This window comes from Ursus americanus, chromosome 14, assembly GCF_024610735.1.
Source record: "Ursus americanus isolate L20-20 chromosome 14, mUrsAme1.1.p, whole genome shotgun sequence".
Lineage (NCBI taxonomy): Eukaryota > Metazoa > Chordata > Mammalia > Carnivora > Ursidae > Ursus > Ursus americanus.
In genome coordinates this window covers 25,707,705-25,724,081 of record NC_142140.1, presented here as the reverse complement: position 1 = coordinate 25,724,081, position 16,377 = coordinate 25,707,705, and positions in this window count along the sequence as shown.

Sequence of the window (16,377 nt, the reverse complement as noted above, 5' to 3'; positions counted from 1 at the left end):
ATGGGACATGGAAATGTTATCATGCATTCACGTATACATGGGGATATGTCACCCTAAAATTCCTGGATTTAATCTCTGGAACTTTCAGAGATTAATTCAATTAATTTGAATTAGTTCAAGTCCGACCAAAGTCTGAAAAGGCACTCCCATTTTGGATGTATTTGTTCCAAAATTGGCCAACCTCATTTTCCTACTAATCTAATTCTTCCTTCTGGGATTCATGTTGCTGAGCAGATCTGGGACAATACCATTCTATGTCATTTAGAAATATTTTCAAACCTTTCAGTTGTTTACAACAATGCTGGACTACTTTGGTCACCAACACAGGTTCAAAATTCTAAAGACAGCATCCTTTCCTGATTAAAACCCTTCAGAGTGTAGGAATAGAAGGTACATTTCTCAATCTCATAAAAGCCATCTATGAAAAGCCTACTGCAAATATTATTCTCAATGGGGAAAAGCTGGAAGCCTTTCCCTTAAGATCAGGAACACGACAAGGATGCCCACTCTCGCCACTATTATTCAACATAGTACTAGAAGTCCTTGCAACAGCAATCAGACGACAAAAAGGGATCAAAGGTATTCAAATCGGCAAAGAAGAAGTCAAAATGTCTCTCTTCGCAGATGACATGATACTCTATATGGAAAACCCAAAAGAAGCCACTCCCAAACTATTAGAAGTTATAGAGCAATTCAGTAACGTGGCAGGATACAAAATCAATGCTCAGAAATCAGTTGCATTTCTATACACGAATAACGAGACCAAAGAAAGAGAAATTAGGGAATCCATCCCATTTACAATAGCACCAAAAACCATACGTTACCTTGGAATTAACTTAACCAGAGACGTAAAGGACCTTTATTCTAGAAACTATAAATCACTCTTGAAAGACATTGAGGAAGACATAAAAAGATGGAAAGCTATTGCATGCTCATGGATCGGAAGAATTAACATAGTTAAAATGTCCATGCTACCCAGAGCAATCTACACTTTCAATGCTATCCCGATCAAAATACCGAGGACATTTTTCAAAGAACTGGAACAAACAGTCCTTAAATTTGTATGGAAACAGAAAAGGCCCCAAATCTCCAAGGAACTGTTGAAAAGGAAAAACAAAGCTGGGGGCATCACAATGCCGGATTTCGAGCTGTACTACAAAGCTGTGATCACAAAGACAGCATGGTACTGGCACAAAAACAGACACATAGACCAATGGAACAGAATAGAGAGCCCAGAAATGGACCCTCGACTCTTTGGGCAACTAATATTTGATAAAGCAGGAAAAAACATCCGGTGGGAAAAAGACAGTGTCTTCAATAAATGGTGCTGGGAAAATTGGACAGCTACATGCAAGAGAATGAAACTTGACCACTATCTCACACCATACACAAAAATAAACTCCAAATGGATGAAAGACCTCGATGTGAGACAGGAATCCATCAAAATTCTAGAGGAGAACATAGGCAACAACCTCTACGACATCGGCCAAAGCAACCTTTTTCATGACACATCCCCAAAGGCAAGAGAAACAAAAGATAAAATGAATTTATGGGACTTCATCAAGATTAAAAGTTTCTGCACAGCCAAGGAAACAGTCAGAAAAACTAAGAGGCAGCCCACGGAATGGGAGAATATATTTGCAAATGACACTACAGATAAAGGACTGGTATCCAAGATCTACAAAGAACTTCTCAAACTCAATACACGAGAAACAAATAAACAAATCAAAAAATGGGCAGAAGATATGAACAGACACTTTTCCAATGAAGACATACAAATGGCTAACAGACACATGAAAAAATGTTCAAAATCATTAGCCATCAAGGAAATTCAAATCAAAACCACACTGAGATACCACCTTACGCCAGTTAGAATGGCAAAAATAGACAAGGCAAGAAACAACGATTGTTGGAGAGGATGTGGAGAAAGGGGATCCCTCCTACATTGTTGGTGGGAATGCAAGTTGGTACAGCCACTCTGGAAAACCGTGTGGAGGTCCCTTAAAAAGTTAAAAATTGAGCTACCCTATGATCCAGCCATTGCACTACTGGGTGTTTACCCCAAAGATACAGACGTAGTGAAGAGAAGGGCCATATGCACCCCAATGTTCATAGCAGCAATGTCCACAATAGCTAAATCGTGGGAGGAGCTGAGATGCCCTTCAACAGATGACTGGATTAAGAAGTTGTGGTCCATATATACAATGGAATATTACTCAGCTATCAGAAAGAACGAGTTCTCAACATTTGCTGCAACATGGACGGCATTGGAGGAGATAATGCTAAGTGAAATAAGTCAAGCAGAGAAAGACAACTATCATATGATTTCTCTCATCTATGGAACATAAGAACTAGGATGATCAGTAGGGGAAGAAAGGGATAAAGAAAGGGGGGTAATCAGAAGGGGGAATGAAACATGAGAGACTATGGACTATGAGAAACAAACTGAGGGCCTCAGAGGGGAGGGGGGTGGGGGAATGGGATAGACCGGTGATGGGTAGTAAGGAGGGCACGTATTGCATGGTGCACTGGTGTTATACACAACTAATGAATCATCGAGCCTTACATCGGAAACCGGGGATGTACTGTATGGTGACTAACATAATATAATAAAAAATCATTAAAAAAAATTCTAAAGACATTGTTCCCTCTAATTTGTAATTTATATGCATTATTTAGCAAAAACCAGCCACCAGGAAAAAGCAACAGGAAATCTAAATTACCCTTCAATATTACCATATTCATATCCATATGGGAATTCCACAGTATAAATCAGATCTAAACAAGTTTTGCCCCCTAATTCCTTAAAATGTAAAAAATGATATAGATTATTCAGTTTGCAGATGACAGTTCAAAGCCTTCCTCTTTGTCCTCTTGTGACAAACTTAATATAAATATGTCTAAAGTAGAATAATTGTCAAACAGCAAGAGAGGTTCACTGGGAGGAAGAGTTATACTTGATCTATGTTTCAACCTCTCCCTGAAATAACTTGTCAACCCACAGCATAAACTCCCATGGAATATTTAAATTGCAATCCTATTTCACAATTACATTTACTCAGGTGTACCTCCTTGGTTATATCAAGATCATATGAGCATGTAAGACTTAAGTCAGCAGAGGGCAAAATATAAATATTTATGCATATGAACACCTAAAAAATAAAGTCTCAAAACTCAAACTGTTAAAATTTCTTCCATGCACCCTCTTTTTAATGACGCAGCTGGTTATTTCTAACAGCATTTAAAAACATCCCAGCAGGATATTATCTATTTGTAATACATTCTTGTACATCCCTAGGGTTGGGAACAAAATATTAATTTTGGAATGTTAGAATAAAATGTGAACATTAAATAAACAAAGATATTTACCTGGAAAGAAATAAACAAACCAACAAAAAATACAAAGGAGCAGTTCAGGTCTAAAGTCATCCTCATTGCCAAAAGCTCAACTGCTTTGTTGATTATCATTTTTTATTATGATACTAGGTAGAGGAGTCTGAGTTTTTCTTTTTCAAGGAGATGCCAATCTCTTTTTAATCATTCTCCAATTTAAGGGTAAAAGAACCTACTTAAACTCTGAGAGGTATAGGCTTTATGTAGGATGCCAGGAAGACAGATTTTAATTAATTTAATCACAGTGAAATCTCAACATCTAAAATAATTACCAGTACCTAGCCAAGAAACTATTATCTGTTGAAGGTAATCAGTAAAAGGGAGCCAGGCTGGTCAGTGAAGAATCTAACAAAAGCCTTTCTATTGTTGCTGATCAAGAACAAAATCATCAGGAGTGGATTATTCTGCCTCAACTTCCCTTTCTCTCTCTGCCAACCCAAGTTCAGTGTAAAATGACCAAAACAACTTGGATGTATTTGTGGGTGAATCCCATCTCCATATGGTGCCTGTGAAGAAGTCTGTTTTATTTATCTAGTTTATAACACTGAAATGTGATGATTACATTTTGTTTAATATATGTTTGCTGTGTTGCAAAATACTTTGGCTCTCTTAAAAATATAAGTTAGACACAACTGGGTTCTGCTGAGTCATTCATACACATAAGCCCTGAGAGCATTAATTGAAAACAGCTGGGGAGTGACTTTTTTAAAATAACAGCTTTATTGAGATATAATTCACAAACGATAAAATTTGTCCTTTGAAAACATACAACTCAGTGTTTTTTGTATATTCACAAAGTTGTGCAACCATCACCACTGCCTAATTCCAGAACATTTTCATCACTACCAAAAGAATCCCCGTATATTAAACACGAAAAGTCACTCCCTACCTCCTCTTCCACCTTGCCCCTACAATAATCTACCTTATAGCTCTATAAATCTGTCTATGGACAATTCATATAAGTGGAATGCTACAATATGTGGCCTTTTGGATGGACTTCTTTCACTTAGCATAACGTTTTGAGGTTCATCCATGTTGTAGCATATACTGGTATGCACTCTTTTTTTACACCTGAATAATATTCCATTGTATACATATACCAAGTTCTTACGTATATAGAAAACCTAAAAACTCCATCAAGGGGCGCCTGCGTGGCTTAGTCATTAAGCATCTGCCTTCAGCTCAGGGTGTGATCCCAGCATTCTGGGATGGAGCCCCACATCAGGCTCCTCCACTGGGAGCCTGCTTCTTCCTCTCCCACTACCCCTGCCTGTGTTCCCCCTCTCGCTGGCTATCTCTCTCGCTGTCAAATAAATAAATAAAATCTTTAAAAAAAAAAAAAACTCCATCAAAAAAACTATTAGAATAAATGATTTCAATAAAGCCACAAGATACAAAATTAACATACAGAAATAATTTGTGTTTCTATCTACTAATAACGAGCTATCAGAAAGAAAAATTTAAAAAATAATCTTATTTATAATTGTATAAAAGGAATAAAATTATAAAATTCATAGTAATAAACTTAACCAAAGAGGTAAAAAGACCTATAATCTGAAAACTATAAGACACTGATTAAAAAAATTAAAAATAACACAAATAAATGGAAAGATAATACCATGCTCAAAGACTAGAAGAATTAATATTATTAAAATGTCCAGACTACCCAAAGCAATCTACAGATTTAATGCTAACCTCATCAAAACACCAATGGCATGGGTGCCTGAGTGGCCCAGTTGGGTAAGCATCTGACTCTTGATTTTGGCTCAGGTCATGATCTCAGGGTTGTGAGAACAAGCCCTGTGTTGGGCTCCGCACTTAGTGGGAAGTCTGCTTCTCTCTCTCTCTCCTCTGTCCTTCCCCCTGTTTATACTCTAAATATATACATACATATATACAATCTTAATGACATCAAGAACAATAAAAAAAATGACATTTTTCACAGAAAACAACCTTAAAATTTGTATGGAACCACAAAAAAACCCAAGTAGCCAAAGTAATCTTGAGAAAGAAGAAAAGGGTTGGTATTGTGCTCCCTGATTTCAAACTATTCTACAAAGCTATAGTAATCAAAACAGTATGATTCTGTCACACACACACACACACACACACACACGCACGCACACACACACACACACACACACACACACACAAAAGAGACACAAAGTTCAACAGAATAGAATAGAGAACCCAGAGATAAATCCCAGGCTTACATAGTCAATTAATCTACAACAAAGGAGGCAAGAATATACCACAGGGAAAAGACAGTCTCTTCAATAAATAGTATTAGAAAAACTAGACCACTGCATGCAAAAGAATGAAAATGTACCACTATCTTACACCAATTTGAAAATAAATTCAAAATGGATTAAAGACTTGAATGTAAGAACTGAAACCACAAAACTCGCAGGAAAAAAAAACATAATAAGCTCTTTGACATTGATCTTAGCATTATTTTTTGGACCTCTCTCCCCAGGCAAGGGCAACAAAAGTTAAACAGGTGAGATTACATCAAACTGAAAAGCTTCTGCACAGTGAAGAAACCCATCAATGAAATGAAAAGGCAACCTACTGAATGGAAGAAGATATTTGCAAATAATATGTTTAATAAGAGGTTAAAATCCAAAACATATAAAGAACTTATACAATTTAATATCAAAAAGACCAACCAGACTAAAGAATGGGCAGAGGATTTGAAGAGACATTTTTCCAAAGAAGATACACACACGGACAACAAGCACATGAAAAGGTGCTCAATATCACGAATCATTGGGGGAAATGCATATCAAAACTACAATGAGGTAACTATTTCATCATACCTGTCAGAATGGTGATGATCAAAAAGAGGAGAGATGACAATTGTTAGTGAAGAAGTGGAGAAAAGGGAACACTCATATACTATTGGTAGGAATGTACATTGGTGCAGCCACCATGGAAAACAGTAATGGAGGTTCCTCAAAAATAAAAATAAAAATAGAACTACCAGATGAGCCAGCTATTCCACTTGTGGTTTTTTTATCCAGAGAAAATAAAAACATCAATTCGAAGAGATATATGCACCCCTACGTTCATTGCAACATTATTTATAATAGCCAAGATATGGAAACAACCCAAGTGTACACTGATAAATGAATAAATAAAGAAGTGGTATCTATATATAATAGAATATTACTCAGTCATAAAAAGAATGAAATCTTGCTGTTTGCATCATGGATGGACCCAGAGGATATTATACAAAGTGAAATAAGTCAGAAAAAGACAAATACTGTATGATTTCACTTATAAGTGGAATCTAAAAAATAAAACGGATGAACAAGTGAAACAAGACAGAAATAGACTCATAGACACAGGAAACAAACTCTTGGTTACCACAAGGAGGAGGGTTTCAGGGGCGGGGGGGATGGGGCAGGCAAAATAGGTGAAGGGAATTAAGAGGTACAAACTCCTAGAGGTAACAAGCATAGAGAATACAGTAAAAAATAACGTAATAACTTTGTATGTTGACAAATAGTAGCTAGACTTATTGCTGGGATCATTTCATAGTGTATAAAAGTATCAAATGACCATGATATACACCAGAAACTAGTAGGATATTATATATTAACTATACTTCAATTTTTAAAAAAATGAATCAGGGACAATTCTTGCCTGTGACCAACTGTTAGTTGGTCAGGGTCAGGAAACTGTTAGTTTCCTTCTGACCCAAAGTCTTTACAGATTTAAAAAAAAAAAAAAAAGGTAAGAAAGAAAGAAAATAAGATCCTTTTTTGTTCAGGCTTTACTGTGCCAAACTCCTAGAGATAAGTCATAATTTTTCTGAATAAATCATGATAATTCTTGTCCCCTTTGCCAAATATTCTCTTTTCCAACCTCCATTGCAACTAGGAGTGGCAATGTGGCCCAGTTCTGGTAAATAAGACATAAGAGAACATTATTTGAGCTTGTGAAATTTTCTCCACTGAGGCAAGGAGACTGTTCTCCCACATATTCCTCTCCTTCCTGCGTAAGATGCTAGGGACACAGTACCTGAAACTGAGACAGCCATCTTGGGACCATGAGGCTACCAACACAAGGAAGATACATCAGTTCACTCAGAATGATGGAAAAATCTTGGGTGTTTAATACTATCATTGAACCACAGAATATTCTTTCAGAACTTTTTACTAAATAAATAATACACATTGTTATGATTTAAAACAAACAAGCTAACTTACAGACAGACCAAATATTGGAAATTCTCTAGTGATCAATCTTTAGGGGAGCTCCAAAGCCGTTTCTCCCCTCCAGTGCCTGGCAAGCCTGTTGGTTTTCAAGGCTACTGAGTTCAGAAAGAGGGTAGAATTATGACAAGTTCTAAAATACCATAAATCTTGCCAAGATTCAGCCATTTTTTAAAAAATAAACTGTTCCTAGATTGTTACAAGTTTTCGGTTAACTTCCAGAGATTCCCAAATGTTGATTTTGACAGTTTTTTCCAGAGTTCTCATTTCTTTTATAGAACAGTGAATTTTCAGAGGTCCTTATTCCACCATTTCAGAAGCTGGACCAATGTCTTTTGGGGGGGGGGGGGCAAAGAGACTCCTAATCCAGAATTTTGAAAAGAATGATTAAAAGTCAGATTTGAGCCAGTTTCCTTGGGGGGAAAATATATTTAATAGCAGGTAGGCAAGTGGAGTAGTTGTCAATTCTAAAAAATAATAAGAAGAAAAATTAATATGTCAATTAACCTAATTATTGAAATTTTTCAAGTGGCAGAGCATACTCTTTGTACTGAACTTCTTTTCTGTTCACTTATTATTAATTCAGAACAAAACAGAATTGGAAATAATATTTCATTATACTAAGCATGCATATCTTTATTTATATTTCTTCATGGCACTCACTGCTGAGAGTGAGGAAGGGAAATTCCTGATTTTTGTTACTTTTTCCGTGCCCAAATGATGTGTCAACTGTGTGCTACCCAAATGAGGCGTGTTGTGGCAGCTACCAGAGATGAGACAACGTGCTGAGAAAATTAAACTCTTTCAGACTTGTCCTAAAAAACTTAACCCTTTATATGATAGCAACATCACAGAGATTGTCCCCAAATCCACTGGAGGAGGGAAAAAAATCCTGTTGCTAATAGTGATACATACATTATTGCAGTCTGGATTTTATGGGGGTAAAGCATCTCTCTCTCTCTCTCTCTCTCTCTCTCTCTCTCTTTCTTTTCCTTCCTTCCTTCCTTCCTTCCTTCCTTCCTTCCTTCCTTCCTTCCTTTTAGGATAGCACTTGATACCCAACTTTCAAGGTTATGTGAAAACTAAACATTTGTAGGCTATTTGAATGTAATTATTATATTTAATAACATATTACATAGCAGCTGATGGCCTTAGGGAATCAACTGCTATCACTTCCAAAATTAGTTGGTGATGTTAGCAGAGAGAGGGTAGCAGAAGTTACTCCCCTTCAGATATCTCCAAAGAGCAACACTGTCTCCTTATAAATTTAGAGCCCAGGCACCCAAACCAACAGCTGCTTCGGTGCGGTGGAAGCAAAGTGAGATTCTCAGCTTAGATATCTATAAGCTTTGAGGCAGAATAAAGGTGTACTATGTTCCTTTCTTGATTCAGCTAATTGCTGAATGACATTTTAATAAGCACCTGAGATAGGATAAACCTGCTATTTATATTAAAATCAGCCCCAAGCTGCAGACAAGAATTGTGACTGGAGAATCCAACAGGAACGCCCCGATACCAAAGCTGGGCAAAATGAAAACATTCCCATCACTGTATATCTTTGAAGTCCATAAGCAAGGGATAAGAAAACTTTCTCCCCTTCCTATAAGAAGAATCAAATCCAAAGGCTGCAGCAAGAATAATTTCCTCACATGCTGTTAAAATCCTAATTAGAAATTTCAACTTGAAGATTCCAATAGTTCTTTGCTCTCGTTTTATCTCAACTAACATTTTAGGCGGTTGGTTTGTGATCTTCCAGAAAACCTTGTTTCAAGATAAGCCCTTTCATCTTTCAAATGGCTTTGGGGCATCTTTCTCAGTGCCAGGAACACAGCCATCCATTTCACAAATGAGGCCAAATGATGACATTACTTGGCCTTCTTTCACAAACATCATTCCTATCCACAGCAAAGCAGTGAATGTTGCAACGGCATCTGAGGCTTACAAACTGTCTCTGTAAATCTCTACACACAAGGAAATCAATAGATGTTTTTAGAAACTCCGAGTTCCCCTATATACTAATAAGCTGAACACAATGAGGAAAAGAATGTGTTGGAGGATTCTGCTTCTTTGATGAATCTTATTATGGTCCCTTGGTCTTTGGGTTTTTTTGTTGTTTTTTTTTAATTCCAAGACTGAATCCTGGGAGAAGACAATACCCTCCAAAACAGGCAAGGCAGTCCTTAGCCAGGATGACCTTGAACAAATCACCTACACCTTATTTGCTTCCATTTCTTACATACAAATGGAATAATAATAGTACCCAACCCAAAGGACTGTACTGAGGCATAGGCTCATGTCAAGTGCCGACTCCTATGCCTGGCTCCCAACCAATGCCCAGTAATTGGTAGCTCTGACGATGACAAGAAGTAGACTGATGACAGGTAAGGAAGAGGATACTGATGACTAGCTGACGTTGACATTTAGCTCAAAAACTGCCTATTCTGTTGCTCGTCTCCTTTCACTCTCCCTTGCAATGTTTTCTTCCTCAGCACTCGAAGAGCTCAGATCCCCCAGAAAGAAAGAGAATCCATGGTTTAATCAGTCTAAATGTCACAACTGGAAGAAGACTGGAAGAAAACAATGAATAAATTACTCAACAGGGAGACTCCCGACACTGGAGCATCTGTGTGGAGGCACTTTTTGAGGGTAGCCAGAGAGGAAGGAAGGAAGGAGACCAAGTAAAAAGCAGAAGAAACAGCCCAATGGGGAGCCCGCCTGGATAGTTAGTCTTTGTGAAGCCGATTCATAGGTATTACTGCAATGAGCACCTCTGTCAGAAGACAGAGCCATAGAGACTTTCCCTAGTGTTGTGTGATTAGACTATGACACAAAGCAACACAAATGCAGTCCTCCCTTCCAAGCCGCCAGCCCTCCTCCTCTTAATTTTGCAGACTGATTACTCAATTTTAGTTTTTAGTTGATTAAGAAATTTCTTCCCTGTGCTAGGGTTAACCTATTTATTAGATGATAATACCACTTATCTGGAAAACTATGGAGAGGCATTTAATTCCAATGCATATAAGAAAGTACATTTATAGATACTGTGAAGAAAAGTAAGTTCTAAGCTTCTAAAATTTGAATTCCAAGGTTTTTCTGGTGGGGGCAAAGGTTTTTGTTTCTTTTTGATTTCAAAGATGTGGATATCAATGATTAAAATTATTTTTTTCTGATTAATGTAAGGAAGAGGAGTAATAAACGAGAGTAATCATACAGAAGTTGAAAGCCCAAAGACTTGGATTCAAATTCCATCTCTAGCTTGAATGAGCTGTGCTACGGTAAGAAAGTCATTTAATTTCTCCACGCTAGTTCTCTCACTTGTAAAATGAGAGTGCTTAATAACTTAATAACTTATTTTATTTTGTCCACGTGCATTTTAAAATCTTGATACATGCTTATCATTAAAAAAACACAAGAGTGTGTTAAGGTAACAGCCAAAGCCCTTGATAACTCATTACTGACAATTCTCACTACTCGGAGGTAACTACAATGAACGGTTCATATGCATTCATATATACAAGATAAAGACATATATTTGACCAAAAAAAATGATTCTACTATATGGACTAATATGCAGCTGCTTTTTTGTTCCTAGTAATATTTAATGAGTTCCATTTCAAGTGAGTCCAGGTAAATGTACTTTATCCTTTTTAAATCATATATAAATTACATTGTGATGGCTTATTGAACTTTTTATTCATTCAGAAATTAAGGTTGTTTCTATTTTTTGTTAGCAGATACAAATATGGCAACAATGAGCACTCTTGGACAAATATTTGTGTGCACTCAAGCTCATATGCCTGTTGATGATAGATATTTTAGAATGCTTTCCAAAAAATGATTTTTTTCTTCTTTCCTAAACCATCTTTTTTTGGTCTAAAAACATGTTGTAGAGAGCTTTAGCATGTGGATCTGAATGACCTCTTTCTCTCTCTTAAAGAAATAAAAATGCAAATATAATGACATTTTACTGAAAATCTGACAGAAAGCCTAAAGACAAGTTTTCAGACTGTGTTGTTTAATATCATCAATAATGGGATACAGTTTAACCTGTCAAGCCCCTCAGAATTTTAAAGAAATATTTGAGACTTGATGAATGAGAATAATAACAAAGTAATGGCATAGTGGAGGGGAAAGAGGAAATATTAATTACCTAAAGAAAACCATGCAGAGCTCAGCTGAGAAGACAAATCTCTTTTCTGACTGACGTACTGAGTGAAGAGAATAATTCAACTTCAAAGCCAGAACAAAAAATTCTCTACTCACCATAATTTAGGAGTAAAGATTGACAGTTTGCCACAATAGTTAATCTTCTGATTCGTGTTCAAGGCATTAACTCAACAGAATACCATCACTTATAGCATTGCCTAAAACTAATGAAATTTGCCATTGGTGATTTTACAACTTCCTGTGTTTAAGAATAAAGGTCCCTAAAAAAATGAGATGTCGTTTTAGCTGTTCATGCCCCTTTCAACTCAAATACTGCATATTACATCAAGTCAACAACATACAGTGATTAAAACCAGTAAAATTTACTACAAAGGAAATAGAAAATATGATAGATGGCATGTTTACCTGTTTCTGAAGGTGGAGTATCAAGTTGAAGAAGTGAAAGTCGGATAAGAATGGCATGACCACCATCTTGTTTTCTTCCAACACTGTGTTTATCCAACATCTATTTATCTTTCACATGATTTATTTTTGTTGGGAGCATCCATTTTCTTAGCAGGAGAAGCATTTCCTACATGTGAGGGAGGATTTTAAAATTAGTAAGTTATTGTTGCATCAAAATTTTTGGAAAGAAATAAGAAAAATACAATGAGAAAATTACCAAACCCAAATCTTTGAATAAACACAACATATACTTTTTGTTTTTAATGGAACCTTCTTGAAAGGTGGTGAAGTGAGTCCAAGAACCATTCTTGTTGAACCAATTAGTCACCCCAGCTAGTGGGGTTTTTTTTCTCTGTAGCTGCATCACTGAGAAAGTTCTGAATGTGATCTATTCAAAAAGCCTAGGGCTGATAATTTCACAAAAATTACAATCTTTATGGGGTGAAATTATTTATATTAATGCACTCTGAAGAAAATCCTGAGTCGATAATAAGGCCATATAACAAGTAACTGAAATTGAAGTCTTTATAATTTCATAATATTCAATTCATGCTTTCTCAGCATTTTTATACTTGTGAAACAAAAGTATTCTACAGGTTTCTAACATTTTAAATGTTTCAGAACTGTTCCTGTTAGTGTGAAATTTCCAAAACAGAGAAACCTATAAATCTCACAGAAATGCTTATCTTAGACACTAATGTTCCACTTAGAAATATGTCTTTGGGGTGCCAAGATGGCTCAGTCGGCTAAGTGTCCAACTCTTGGTTTCAGCTCAGGTCATGATCTCAGGGTCATGAGATTGAGCCCTAAGGAGGGCTCTGCACTCAGCACAGAATCTGCTTGAGATTCTCTCTCTCTCTCTCCCTCTGCCCTGCCCCCCACTTGCACGTGTGCTCGCTCTTTCTCTCTCTCTCTAAAATACATAGGAGCACCTGGGTGGCTGGTTAATCATCTAACTCTTGGTTTCAGCTCTGGTCATGATGTCAGGGTCATGGGATGGAGCCCTGCATGGGGCCACAGGGAACTGGCTGTTCCTTTCCTTCCCCCTCTACTCCCACCATTGGTGCTCACATGCTCTCTATCTCTCTCTCTAAAATAAATAAATAAAATCCATTTAAAAGAAATAAGTAAATAAATAAATAAAATCTTCAAAAAAAACCATGTCTTTAAAGGAGCTTGGATTCTATACAGTGCCTGCTTTCAAGACAACTCTCATCTGATGCTTTCTGTTGTTACCTTCCTGACTTCCATTCACTCATCTTTTGCATCCTCACTTTCCCTGTACCACTCTTTCCATAATCCCAACAGGATGGTGTCCATTATCTCCAAAGCTCCAGGAGCAGACAGGTGATTTAAGTCTGACCAATCAGAGCATCATATCCCTGGGACCATAGTGATTCATTCAAGGATGCAAAAGAGTTCAATCTAGGCTGATAATAGCCCCTGAGCTCCAATGCTAGGACTCCATTTTGGAAGAGAGACTTTCTGTTTCCATAAAGGTTGCTTTTAACTGATGCATACCTTCCCAAGCAAGCCTTTCCTTATTGTGCTTTTGGCTGCCTTCTCAATTTGCTAGGAGTTTTGGAAAATCAAATCATCTTCAAACTAGTCTAGTTCATTCATTTTTGGTTTTCTTTGCTTGGATCATTTCTACCCCCTTCGGGTTCTTTCTTTCTTTTTTTTTCCCCCCCAATTTTACTCTGGCCAGCCCTCTCCAAGTCTTCACCTTTAGAACTACAGTATCCAGGAACCATCCAGAGAACAGAAATTTTTTTTTGCTTCAGAAGGATTAGTATCTAGGCACCATGCGGCATTCAGTTGGAGAGTTTCTTACATGCTCTTTACAAAAACAACAAAACAACAAATAAAACAACTATAATCAAAAGGCAGCCAACCCAGCACTTCTTTTCTTTTTTCTTGAACCTTGGCTTTACATTCTGCAAAACAAAGCAATTTACTGGCAAAGTGAAGCTCCTGTGTCAGTTACAACTCTTTCTCTTGCATGGGGATTAGAACTCAACTTGAACTGACTTAAATCAAAAAAAAAAAAAAAAAAGAGAGAGAGAGAGAGAGAGAGAGAAGCTATTGGCCTCTTTTTCAGAAATGCCCAGGACAGAGGTTGGCTTTGGGCACAACTAGACCCCAAGCACAAATAATATTATTAAGACCCACTGTCATTTCCACTATTTTTGGTATATGGTCAGAATACTCATGGTGACACTGAAAAATCAGGATTCAAGTACCCGTTGTAGATAGAAGAAGAGAAGGCATATGCAATTCATTCATTCATTTATTCATTCATTCATTCATTCATTCATTCATTCATCTATCCCTCTTTCTCTCCACACAGTTGTTTCCTGGTTACAAACACATGTTAGATCATGGCATCCCAGCAATGGAAGCTTCAGATCACAAGTCTAGGTGACTTTCCAACTCATCTCTCCAAAGTTAACTAATTCAATCACTATGCCTAATTGCAAAAACCCTAGAGAGAGGCTCACAGAGGGGCCTTCTGTGTCTACCCCTCATTCGGTCAGAGGAACTATGACAGCCACCTCTTCAGGGCTGTAAGGCAGAGGGCCTCAGAAAGCTGAAGGGCAAAAGAGAAAACCATAGACCTCTCAAGCAAAGCACAGCCCCCACCATAACACATCACACACCTCAAAGCCACAGAGCGTTTTGCTATTATGCCAACCTATTCTCCCATGTGGTTAGGGACGGAAATGAAGTTGGACAACTTTCTTCTTTCAGGCTAGTCGGAATTCCCACTTCCAGCCTCTCCCATGTGTTCCCAAAGTGCAAGCTTCCTCACAGCCCCCTGAAGCAGGTTCAGGAGATCTCTCAGAATACTCTAAACACAAATGAGTCCAGTAAAACCCTTGGCCAACTCCAGCTGATATTCTAACTAGTACCAGATATACCAGATACAGATATGAGTTCATATCTGGACTCCATCATTATTAGCAAGTTGTCCTGGGCAAGTCACTCAACTTATCTTTGCCACATTTTCTGTGACTGTACAATGTAACCTTCATGGTTTTGTGGTCCCTCCTCTATAGTATCCTGCAATGATTTCCACAGTGAGCCTGTTTGGTGGCATTCTCTTACATGTAAACTCCTGTTAATGCTCTAAATTTTCTACTATCAAGTACAATTCAAATTATTACATGTCAAAAAAAAGTCAAAAGAGCATCAGTGTGGAAATACAAATCTGAGTTCTCAACCCAGCTCTGACCCCAGTCATTGTGTCACCTTGAGAAGCCACTAAACTTGGGCCCCTGGGTTGTACCTATAAAATGAGGGAATTAGAGTAATTGTCTAGATGTTTCCTTCCAGCATTATTCTAATAATACTCCTTAAGTGTAACAACTATTTTAAGACTGGATGTGAGGCAATTTAAATGTTACCGTCATGGAAAAATTAAGATGTCTTTGTTAAATAAAGGAAGTACCAGGATGCTGTCAAATATGGAATTCTCTTGTATACATGTGGCTGCAGAAAAAAATTTAAGACAGCAACTTCTTAGCAACGCTTCCGATAAGCTCTCTGAGGTACTATCCTGAGAGAATATCGTTCCTCATTAAGATGTCCAGGCCCAGCACAACGGAAGAGAACATGCAGAACATTTTCTTTTGTTATATGTTGATGTCTTTTGTGGGTTGGTATTTTTTTCTTCTTGATTCCACTTACTGATTAACCACTAATTGTTTCTTTGGCCTAGGAGTAAGCCCCATTTGTGATTTATAATACGAATTCCAAAGCGATCTTCATTTTGTTGGAGGCAGAGAAATTGGCTTGCTGTATCTTATGGCCTTTTGGGTTCTAGAGGAGGCTTAACCTTCTTATTATGTCTGAGCAAGGAACCAAGCAGTCCCTGAGCTGCCACAACCATATATTCATGGTACACCAGGAAATATGCTTTTGTTCAAGAATCATTTTCAAGTCACTGCCCAGGCCTTTCCAGAGAAAGCAAATGCCATTCTGTCATTATTTTCTCTCTGACCTGTGCTCAAGCACAAATACGTTTCCCCACAGCATCAAACGCTCTTCTACGGAGACTCCATCCTCAAACCATCCCATCAAAATAACGAACACAGGATATCTAACTTCAAAGCAGAGCTACTTTTGAGTATGTGCCCTATTTTGTGAGCCT